Here is a 10,594-nt window from a genome sequence, read left to right as displayed (position 1 = left end):
CACTAGAATGGGATGGTACGGGACTACCTGCATGATTTATGACCTGATACGACTATTTCCTTGTTTATGGCCATAAATTGACTTTTTTGTGACTATCACTGCTCAATGCACCACTGTGTGATAGTATGGGACTATGTGCATGATTTATTACCTGTTTTGACTATTTCCTCATTTGAAGTCATGTGTTGAATTTCTGTGACTATACCTACTCTATGCATTACTATGGGATGGTATGGGACTACCTGCATGCTTTATGACCTGAATTTACTATTGCCTTGTTTATGGCTATAAATTGACTTTTTGTGACTATGCATACTCTATAAACTACTATGGGATGGTATGAGACTACATGCATGATTTATGAGGTGATATGACTATTTCCTTGTTTACGGTTATAAATTAATTTTTTGTGACTCTGTGTTCAATGCAACACTGTGTGATAGTATGGGACTATGTGCATGATTTATGACCTGTTTCGACTATTTCCTCATTTACAGTCATATATTGAATTTCTATGACTATACCTACTCTATGCACTACTATGGGATGGTATGGAACTACCTGGATGATTTATGACCTTATAGACTATTTTCTGATTTACAGCTATAAATTGACGTTTGTGCACTACTATATGATAGCATGGGACTACCTCCATGATTTATGGCCTGATATGACCATTACCTTATTGGGTATAAATTGACTGTGTATGACTATGCCTACTCTATGCTCTACTATGGGATGATATGGAACTACCTGTATGCTTTATGACCTGTTATGACTATTTCCTCATTTGCAGCTATAAATTGACTATCACTGCTAAATGCACCACTATGTAATATGTGTAGTATGTGAGCACCTGCATGATCTATAACCTGTTATGACTATTTCATTGTTGTTAAGGGAAATTTTATTAACATAATACACAAGCTCTAATCAACCCATGTTTACAAAATTGATTTTTTATGACTATGAGTGCTATTTGAACTACTATGGGATAATTTAAGGTACCTGAATGACCTGCTATGACTATTTCCTCATTTGTAGCTACGAACTGATTTTGATGCAGGCAATTATTCTTTGCACAACAAAGGGACATTATAAGACTGCCAACATAATCTATGACCTGTTATGACATACCCTGGTTTACAGCTACAAATGATCTTTTTGTGGCTACTACTACAGTGTGTGCTACAATGGAATACAACAACAGCAACATTATTTGAAGATAATGAACGGAAAGTTTCGTGGCCAGAAGTCATACCTTATCCCATTGGCGGTGGTGATGTGGTGAATGAAAAATTAGCCCCTTCACAATAAGGATCGAAGTCCGATTGTGTCTAGAAAGGTCTGTTGCGGGCCGTGGACAATGACGAAGATGGCCACGCGCCTGGAGCACCGGCCTCAGTTCCACCGGCGCGGTCATGGAGATAGGCCACCGTCATCGCCTCTCCGTGGCATACCATCATCGCCGGTCGGGGCTCATGTAGAGGAACTCCAACTCCTCTACATTTGGTGACCCAAACGGTGAACATCAAGTTCGGCGCAATTCGGCCCTTCACCATCCTAAATTTCTGACGACACCATCGACCAGCACTACCACGGCACGCTCTCCCTGGAAGCCACCGCCATTACGCGACTCATCACGACCGCATCATAACGCCCTTTGCCTCTTGCACGAAACGCCGACCGCTTCCGTCCACGCTACCGACCCGCACCGCTCGACCCCACCGACCATCGCTTCACGGCTTCCAGGGACCGACCTGCGCTGTCCACGGCCCCCGGCACACTCACCACCCTCTTCTTCATTTCTGCATCTCAACTCGCACCCACTGCCGGCCGTGACACCTGAGCAACGTGCTCGCCTGCCGGTTTCGGCAGTCGCGGCAGCCGACGCCACGGCACGCATCAGCCGGCGTCTCGGCAGTCCTCACGGCTACGCAGCCTCACTTCCTGGGACCCTATGAGCTCTCGCTCCCGTGCCGGTTGCGGCACCCCAGGCCACGACTCCAACGCCAGACCACGACTCCGACGTCGTCAACGTTCATCTCTGGCAAACCTCATCTCGGCCGCTCCCGCCCCACTCATCGACCTCTGCCTGCAACGTGTGCTGTGCCGCCCGTGGACATGTCCAGCAGTGCGCGTCATCCACGGTCACTCTTGCTCTCTCCCTCCGGTATAGACGTGATTCTCCGATCTTCCTTATCGCCGCTCCGCGTCTGAGGGGGGGGGGGCACTGTAGCGGGCCGTGGACAATGACGAAGATGGCCACGCGCCTGGAGCACCGGCCTCAGTTCCACCAGCGCGGCCATGGAGATAGGCAACCGTCATCGCCTCTCCGTGGCATACCATCATCGCCGGTCGGGGCTCATGTAGAGGAACTCCAACTCCTCTACAGGTCAAGTGAGCTTTGAGCGTGGAGCGTTGGTAGGCTGGATTCGGCCAGGAATAGTATGAGACACCCTGCATGCATGACATGTTATGACTATTTCATGTTTGCAGCTTCAAATTAACTCTTATAAATAGTTCTCTATAATAGCTCTAGTTTAAATACGAGAGCTGGCACTAGCAAATGAATGAGGAAGACGCGGTCCATCGGACGAGTGTTCGAGTTTGTCCTCGGTTGTATTTACCGCGTCCTACCCAATGCCAATTTTGCCGAACGCGCCCCGGTTTACATCGTAGCCGTACTGAAATTCCTGGCTTCTGAAGCGCTCCTTTCGACGGTCAACGCACCTGCCTAGAATGAGACGAGGATCATCCCCCATCGCCGCCTCGGGCTGGCCGTTCTCTGCTGGCACTTCGTCTTTAACCTCTCCAGCGTCAACGTACCATGTCGTGGAAAAGCAGGCACTAGCAAATGAATGAGGAAGAAGGAAGACGCGGTCCATCGGACGAGTGTTCGAGTTTTTCCTCGGTCGTATTTACCGCGTCCTACCCAATGCCAATTTTGCCGAACGTCTGGGAGCAGGCCACCCGGTTTACGACGTAGCCGTACTCAAATACCTGGCTTCTGAAGCGCTCCTGTCGACGGTCAACGGTGCTGCCTATAATGAGACGAGGATTATCCCCTATCGCCGCCTAGGGTTGGCCGTTCTCTGCTGGCAGTTTGTCTTTAACCTCTCCAGCGTCAACATACCATGGCGTGGAAAAGCTGGCACTAGCAAATGAATGAGGAAGACGCGGTCCATCGGACGAGTGTTCGAGTTTGTCCTCGGTCGTATTTACCGCGTCCTAACCAGTGCCAATTTTGCCGAACGTCAGGGAGCAGGCGCCCCGGTTCACGTCGTAGCCGTACTGAAATTCCTGGCTTCTGAGGCGCTCCTGTCGACGGTCAACGCTGCTGCCTATGATGAGACGAGGATCATCCCCTATCGCCGCCTCGGGCTGGCCGTTCTCTGCTGGCAGTTTCCCTTTAACCTCTCCAGTGTCAACATACCATGGCGTGGAAAAGCTGGCACTAGCAAATGAATGAGGAAGACGCGGTCCATCGGACGAGTGTTCGAGTTTGTCCTCGGTCGTATTTACCGCGTCCTAACCAGTGCCAATTTTGCCGAACGTCAGGGAGCAGGCGCCCTGGTTCACGTCGTAGCCGTACTGAAATTCCCGGCTTCTGAAGCGCTCGTGTCGACGGTCAACGCCGCTGCCTATAATGAGATCAGGATCATTCATCCCCTATCGCCACCTCGTGCTGGCCGTTCTCTGCTGGCAGTTTCCCTTTAACCTCTCCAGCGTCAACACACCATGTGGTGGAAAAGCAGGCACTAGCAAATGAATGAGGAAGACGCGGTCCATCGGACGAGTGTTCGAGTTTGTCCGCGGTCGTATTCACCGCGTCCTACCCAGTGCCAATTTTGCCGAACGTCTGGGAGCAGGCGCCCAGGTTCACGTCGTAGCCGTACTGAAACTCCCGGCTTCTGAAGCGCTCCTGTCGACGGTCAACGCCGCTGCCTATAATGAGATCAGGATCATTCATCCCCTATCGCCACCTCGTGCTGGCCGTTCTCTGCTGGCAGTTTGTCTTTACCCTCTCCAGCGTCAATATATCATGTCGTGGAAAAGCTGGCATTAGCCAATGAATGAGGAAGACGCTGTCCATTGGACGAGTGTTTGAGTTTGTCCTCGGTCGTATTTACCGCGTCCTACCCAGTGCCAATTTTGCCGAACGTCTGGGAGCAGGCGCCCCGGTTTACGTCGTAGCCGTACTGAAATTCCTGGCTCCTGAAGCGCTCCTGTCGACGGTCAACGCCGCTGCCTATAATGAGACCAGGATCATTCATCCCCTATCGCCACCTCGGGCTGACCGTTCTCTGCTGGCAGTTTGTCTTTAAACTCTTCAGCGTCAACATATCATGTCGTGGAAAAGCTGGCACTAGCAAGTGAATGAGGAAGACCCGGTCCATCGGACGAGTGTTCGAGGTTGTCCTCGGTCGTATTGATCGCGACCTACCCAATGGCAATTTTGCCGAACGTCTGGGAGCAGGCGCCCCGGTTTACATCGTAGCCGCACTGAAATTCCTGGCTTCTGAAGCGCTCCTGTCGACGGTCAACGCTGCTGCCTATGATGAGACGAGAATCATCCCCCATCGCCGCCTCGGGCTGGCCGTTCTCTGCTGGCAGTTTGTCTTTAACCTCTCCAGCGTCAACATACCATGTCGTGGAACATCTGGCACTAGCAAATTAATGAGGAAGACGTGGACCACCGGACGAGTGTTCGAGTTTGTCCTCGGTCGTATTTACCGCGTCCTACCCAGTGCCAATTTTGCCGAACGTCTGGGAGCAGGGGCCCGGTTTACATCGTAGCCGCACTGAAATTCCTGGCTTCTGAGGCGCTCCTGTCGACGGTCAACGCTGCTGCCTATGATGTGACGAGGATCATTCATCCCCTATCGCCACCTCGGGCTGCCCGTTCTCTGCTGGCAGTTTGTCTTTAACCTCTCCAGCGTCAACATATCATGTCGTGGAAAAGCAGGCACTAGCAAATGAATGAGGAAGACGTGGACCACCGTACGAGTGTTCGAGTTTGTCCTGGGTCGTATTTACTGCGTCCTACCCAATACCAATTTTGCCGAACGTCTTGGAGCAGGCACCCCGGTTTACGTCGTAGCCGTACTGAAATTCCTGGCTTCTGAAGAGCTCCTGTCGACGGTTAACGCCGCTGCCTATAATGAGACGAGGATCATTCATCCCCTATCGCCAGCTCGGGCTGGCCGTTCTCTGCTGGCAGTTTCCCTTTAACCTCTCCAGCGTCAACACACCATGTCGTGGAAAAGCTGGCATTAGCAAATGAATGAGGAAGACGCTGTCCATTGGACGAGTGTTTGAGTTTGTCCTCGATCGTATTTACCGCGTCCTACCTAGTGCCAATTTTGCCGAACGTCTGGGAGCAGGCGCCCCGGTTTACGTCGTAGCCGTACTGAAATTCCTGGCTTCTGAAGCGCACCTGTCGACGGTCAACGCCGCTGCCTATAATGAGATCAGGATCATTCATCCCCTATCGCCACCTCGGGCTGGCCGTTCTCTGCTGGCAGTTTGTCTTTAAACTCTCCAGCGTCAACATATCATGTCGTGGAAAAGCTGGCACTAGCAAGTAAATGAGGAAGACCCGGTCCATCGGACGAGTGTTCGAGGTTGTCCTCGGTCGTATTCATCGCGACCTACCCAATGGCAATTTTGCCGAACGTCTGGGAGCAGGCGCCCCGGTTTACATCGTAGCCGTACTGAAACTCCTGGCTTCTGAAGCGCTCCTGTCGACGGTCAACGCTGCTGCCTATAATGAGACGAGTATCATCCCCCATCGCCGCCTCGGGCTGGCCGTTCTCTGCTGGCAGTTTCCCTTTAACCTCTCCAGCGTCAACACACCGTGTCGTGGAAAAGCAGGCACTAGCAAATGAATGAGGAAGACGCGGTCCATCGTACGAGTGTTTGAGGTTGTCCTCGGTCGTATTTATCGCGACCTACCCAATGGCAATTTTGCCGAACGTCTGGGAGCAGGCGCCCCGGTTTACATCGTAGCCGTACTGAAATTCCTGGCTTCTGAAGCGCTCCTGTCGACGGTCAACGCTGCTGCCTATAATGAGACGAGGATCATTCCGCATCGCCGCCTCGGGCTGGCCGTTCTCTGCAGGCAGTTTGCCTTTAACCTCTCCAGCGTCAACATATCATGTCGTGGGAAAGCTGGCACTAGCAAGTGAATGAGGAAGACCCGGTCCATCGGACGAGTGTTCGAGGTTGTCCTCGGTCGTATTTATCGCGACCTACCCAATGGCAATTTTGCCGAACGTCTGGGAGCAGGCGCCCCGGTTTACATCGTAGCCGTACTGAAATTCCTGGCTTCTGAAGCGCTCCTGTCGACGGTCAACGCTGCTGCCTATAATGAGACGAGGATCATTCCGCATCGCCGCCTCGGGCTGGCCGTTCTCTGCAGGCAGTTTGCCTTTAACCTCTCCAGCGTCAACACACCATGTCGTGGAAAAGCTGGCATTAGCAAATGAATGAGGAAGACGCTGTCCATTGGACGAGTGTTTGAGTTTGTCCTCGGTCGTATTTACCGCGTCCTACCCAGTGCCAATTTTGCCGAACGTCTGGGAGCAGGCGCCCCGGTTTACGTCGTAGCCGTACTGAAATTCCTGGCTTCTGAAGCGGTCCTGTCGACGGTCAACGCCGCTCCCTATAATGAGAGCAGGATCATTCATCCCCTATCGCCACCTCGGGCTGGCCGTTCTCTGCTGGCAGTTTGTCTTTAAACTCTCCAGCGTCAATAAATATATCATGTCGTGGAAAAGCTGGCACTAGCAAGTGAATGAGGAAGACCCGGTCAATCGGACGAGTGTTCGAGGTTGTCCTCGGTCGTATTTATCGCGTCCTACCCAGTGCCAATTTTGCCGAACGTCTGGGAGCAGGCGCCCCGGTTCACGTCGTAGCTGTACTGAAATTCCCGGCTTCTGAAGCGCTCCTGTCGACGGTCAACGCCGCTGCGTATAATGAGATCAGGATCATTCATCCCATATCGCCACCTCGTGCTGGCCGTTCTCTGCTGGCAGTTTGTCTTTAACCTCTCCAGCGTCAACATATCATGTCGTGGAAAAGCTGGCACTAGCAAGTGAATGAGGAAGACCCGGTCCATCGGACGAGTGTTCGAGGTTGTCCTCGGTCGTATTGATCGCGACCTACCCAATGGCAATTTTGCCGAACGTCTGGGAGCAGGCGCCCCGGTTTACATCGTAGCCGCACTGAAATTCCTGGCTTCTGAAGCGCTCCTGTCGACGGTCAACGCTGCTGCCTATGATGAGACGAGAATCATCCCCCATCGCCGCCTCGGGCTGGCCGTTCTCTGCTGGCAGTTTGTCTTTAACCTCTCCAGCGTCAACATACCATGTCGTGGAACATCTGGCACTAGCAAATTAATGAGGAAGACGTGGACCACCGGACGAGTGTTCGAGTTTGTCCTCGGTCGTATTTACCGCGTCCTACCCAGTGCCAATTTTGCCGAACGTCTGGGAGCAGGTGCCCCGGTTTACATCGTAGCCGCACTGAAATTCCTGGCTTCTGAGGCGCTCCTGTCGACGGTCAACGCTGCTGCCTATGATGTGACGAGGATCATTCATCCCCTATCGCCGCCTCGGGCTGGCCGTTCTCTGCAGGCAGTTTGCCTTTAACCTCTCCAGCGTCAACATATCATGTCGTGGGAAAGCTGGCACTAGCAAGTGAATGAGGAAGACCCGGTCCATCGGACGAGTGTTCGAGGTTGTCCTCGGTCGTATTTATCGCGACCTACCCAATGGCAATTTTGCCGAACGTCTGGGAGCAGGCGCCCCGGTTTACATCGTAGCCGTACTGAAATTCCTGGCTTCTGAAGCGCTCCTGTCGACGGTCAACGCTGCTGCCTATAATGAGACGAGGATCATTCCGCATCGCCGCCTCGGGCTGGCCGTTCTCTGCAGGCAGTTTGCCTTTAACCTCTCCAGCGTCAACACACCATGTCGTGGAAAAGCTGGCATTAGCAAATGAATGAGGAAGACGCTGTCCATTGGACGAGTGTTTGAGTTTGTCCTCGGTCGTATTTACCGCGTCCTACCCAGTGCCAATTTTGCCGAACGTCTGGGAGCAGGCGCCCCGGTTTACGTCGTAGCCGTACTGAAATTCCTGGCTTCTGAAGCGGTCCTGTCGACGGTCAACGCCGCTCCCTATAATGAGAGCAGGATCATTCATCCCCTATCGCCACCTCGGGCTGCCCGTTCTCTGCTGGCAGTTTCCCTTTAACCTCTCCAGCGTCAACACACCATGTCGTGGAAAAGCTGGCATTAGCAAATGAATGAGGAAGACGCTGTCCATTGGACGAGTGTTTGAGTTTGTCCTCGATCGTATTTACCGCGTCCTACCTAGTGCCAATTTTGCCGAACGTCTGGGAGCAGGCGCCCCGGTTTACGTCGTAGCCGTACTGAAATTCCTGGCTTCTGAAGCGCTCCTGTCGACGGTCAACGCCGCTGCCTATAATGAGATCAGGATCATTCATCCCCTATCGCCACCTCGGGCTGGCCGTTCTCTGCTGGCAGTTTGTCTTTAAACTCTCCAGCGTCAACATATCATGTCGTGGAAAAGCTGGCACTAGCAAGTAAATGAGGAAGACCCGGTCCATCGGACGAGTGTTCGAGGTTGTCCTCGGTCGTATTCATCGCGACCTACCCAATGGCAATTTTGCCGAACGTCTGGGAGCAGGCGCCCCGGTTTACATCGTAGCCGTACTGAAACTCCTGGCTTCTGAAGCGCTCCTGTCGACGGTCAACGCTGCTGCCTATAATGAGACGAGTATCATCCCCCATCGCCGCCTCGGGCTGGCCGTTCTCTGCTGGCAGTTTCCCTTTAACCTCTCCAGCGTCAACACACCGTGTCGTGGAAAAGCAGGCACTAGCAAATGAATGAGGAAGACGCGGTCCATCGTACGAGTGTTTGAGTTTGTCCTCGGTCGTATTTACCACGTCCTACCTAGTGCCAATTTTGCCGAACGTCTGGGAGCAGGCGCCCCGGTTTACGTCGTAGCCGTACTGAAATTCCTGGCTTCTGAAGCGCTCCTGTCGACGGTCAACGCCGCTGCCTATAATGAGATCAGGATCATTCATCCCCTATCGCCACCTCGGGCTGGCCGTTCTCTGCTGGCAGTTTGTCTTTAAACTCTCCAGCGTCAACATATCATGTCGTGGAAAAGCTGGCACTAGCAAGTAAATGAGGAAGACCCGGTCCATCGGACGAGTGTTCGAGGTTGTCCTCGGTCGTATTTATCGCGACCTACCCAATGGCAATTTTGCCGAACGTCTGGGAGCAGGCGCCCCGGTTTACATCGTAGCCGTACTGAAACACCTGGCTTCTGAAGCGCTCCTGTCGACGGTCAACGCTGCTGCCTATAATGAGACGAGTATCATCCCCCATCGCCGCCTCGGGCTGGCCGTTCTCTGCTGGCAGTTTCCCTTTAACCTCTCCAGCGTCAACACACCGTGTCGTGGAAAAGCAGGCACTAGCAAATGAATGAGGAAGACGCGGTCCATCGTACGAGTGTTTGAGTTTGTCCTCCGTCGTATTTACCGCGTCCTACCCAGTGCCAATTTTGCCGAACGTCTGGGAGCAGGCGCCCCGGTTTACGTCGTAGCCGTACTGAAATTCCTGGCTTCTGAAGCGGTCCTGTCGACGGTCAACGCCGCTCCCTATAATGAGAGCAGGATCATTCATCCCCTATCGCCACCTCGGGCTGGCCGTTCTCTGCTGGCAGTTTGTCTTTAAACTCTCCAGCGTCAATAAATATATCATGTCGTGGAAAAGCTGGCACTAGCAAGTGAATGAGGAAGACCCGGTCAATCGGACGAGTGTTCGAGGTTGTCCTCGGTCGTATTTATCGCGTCCTACCCAGTGCCAATTTTGCCGAACGTCTGGGAGCAGGCGCCCCGGTTCACGTCGTAGCTGTACTGAAATTCCCGGCTTCTGAAGCGCTCCTGTCGACGGTCAACGCCGCTGCGTATAATGAGATCAGGATCATTCATCCCATATCGCCACCTCGTGCTGGCCGTTCTCTGCTGGCAGTTTGTCTTTAACCTCTCCAGCGTCAACATATCATGTCGTGGAAAAGCTGGCACTAGCAAGTGAATGAGGAAGACCCGGTCCATCGGACGAGTGTTCGAGGTTGTCCTCGGTCGTATTGATCGCGACCTACCCAATGGCAATTTTGCCGAACGTCTGGGAGCAGGCGCCCCGGTTTACATCGTAGCCGCACTGAAATTCCTGGCTTCTGAAGCGCTCCTGTCGACGGTCAACGCTGCTGCCTATGATGAGACGAGAATCATCCCCCATCGCCGCCTCGGGCTGGCCGTTCTCTGCTGGCAGTTTGTCTTTAACCTCTCCAGCGTCAACATACCATGTCGTGGAACATCTGGCACTAGCAAATTAATGAGGAAGACGTGGACCACCGGAGGAGTGTTCGAGTTTGTCCTCGGTCGTATTTACCGCGTCCTACCCAGTGCCAATTTTGCCGAACGTCTGGGAGCAGGTGCCCCGGTTTACATCGTAGCCGCACTGAAATTCCTGGCTTCTGAGGCGCTCCTGTCGACGG

The sequence above is a fragment of the Ornithodoros turicata genome, chromosome 1 (assembly GCF_037126465.1).
Source record: "Ornithodoros turicata isolate Travis chromosome 1, ASM3712646v1, whole genome shotgun sequence".
In the NCBI taxonomy this organism is placed as follows: domain Eukaryota; kingdom Metazoa; phylum Arthropoda; class Arachnida; order Ixodida; family Argasidae; genus Ornithodoros; species Ornithodoros turicata.
Note: the sequence above shows the minus strand (reverse complement) of the source record.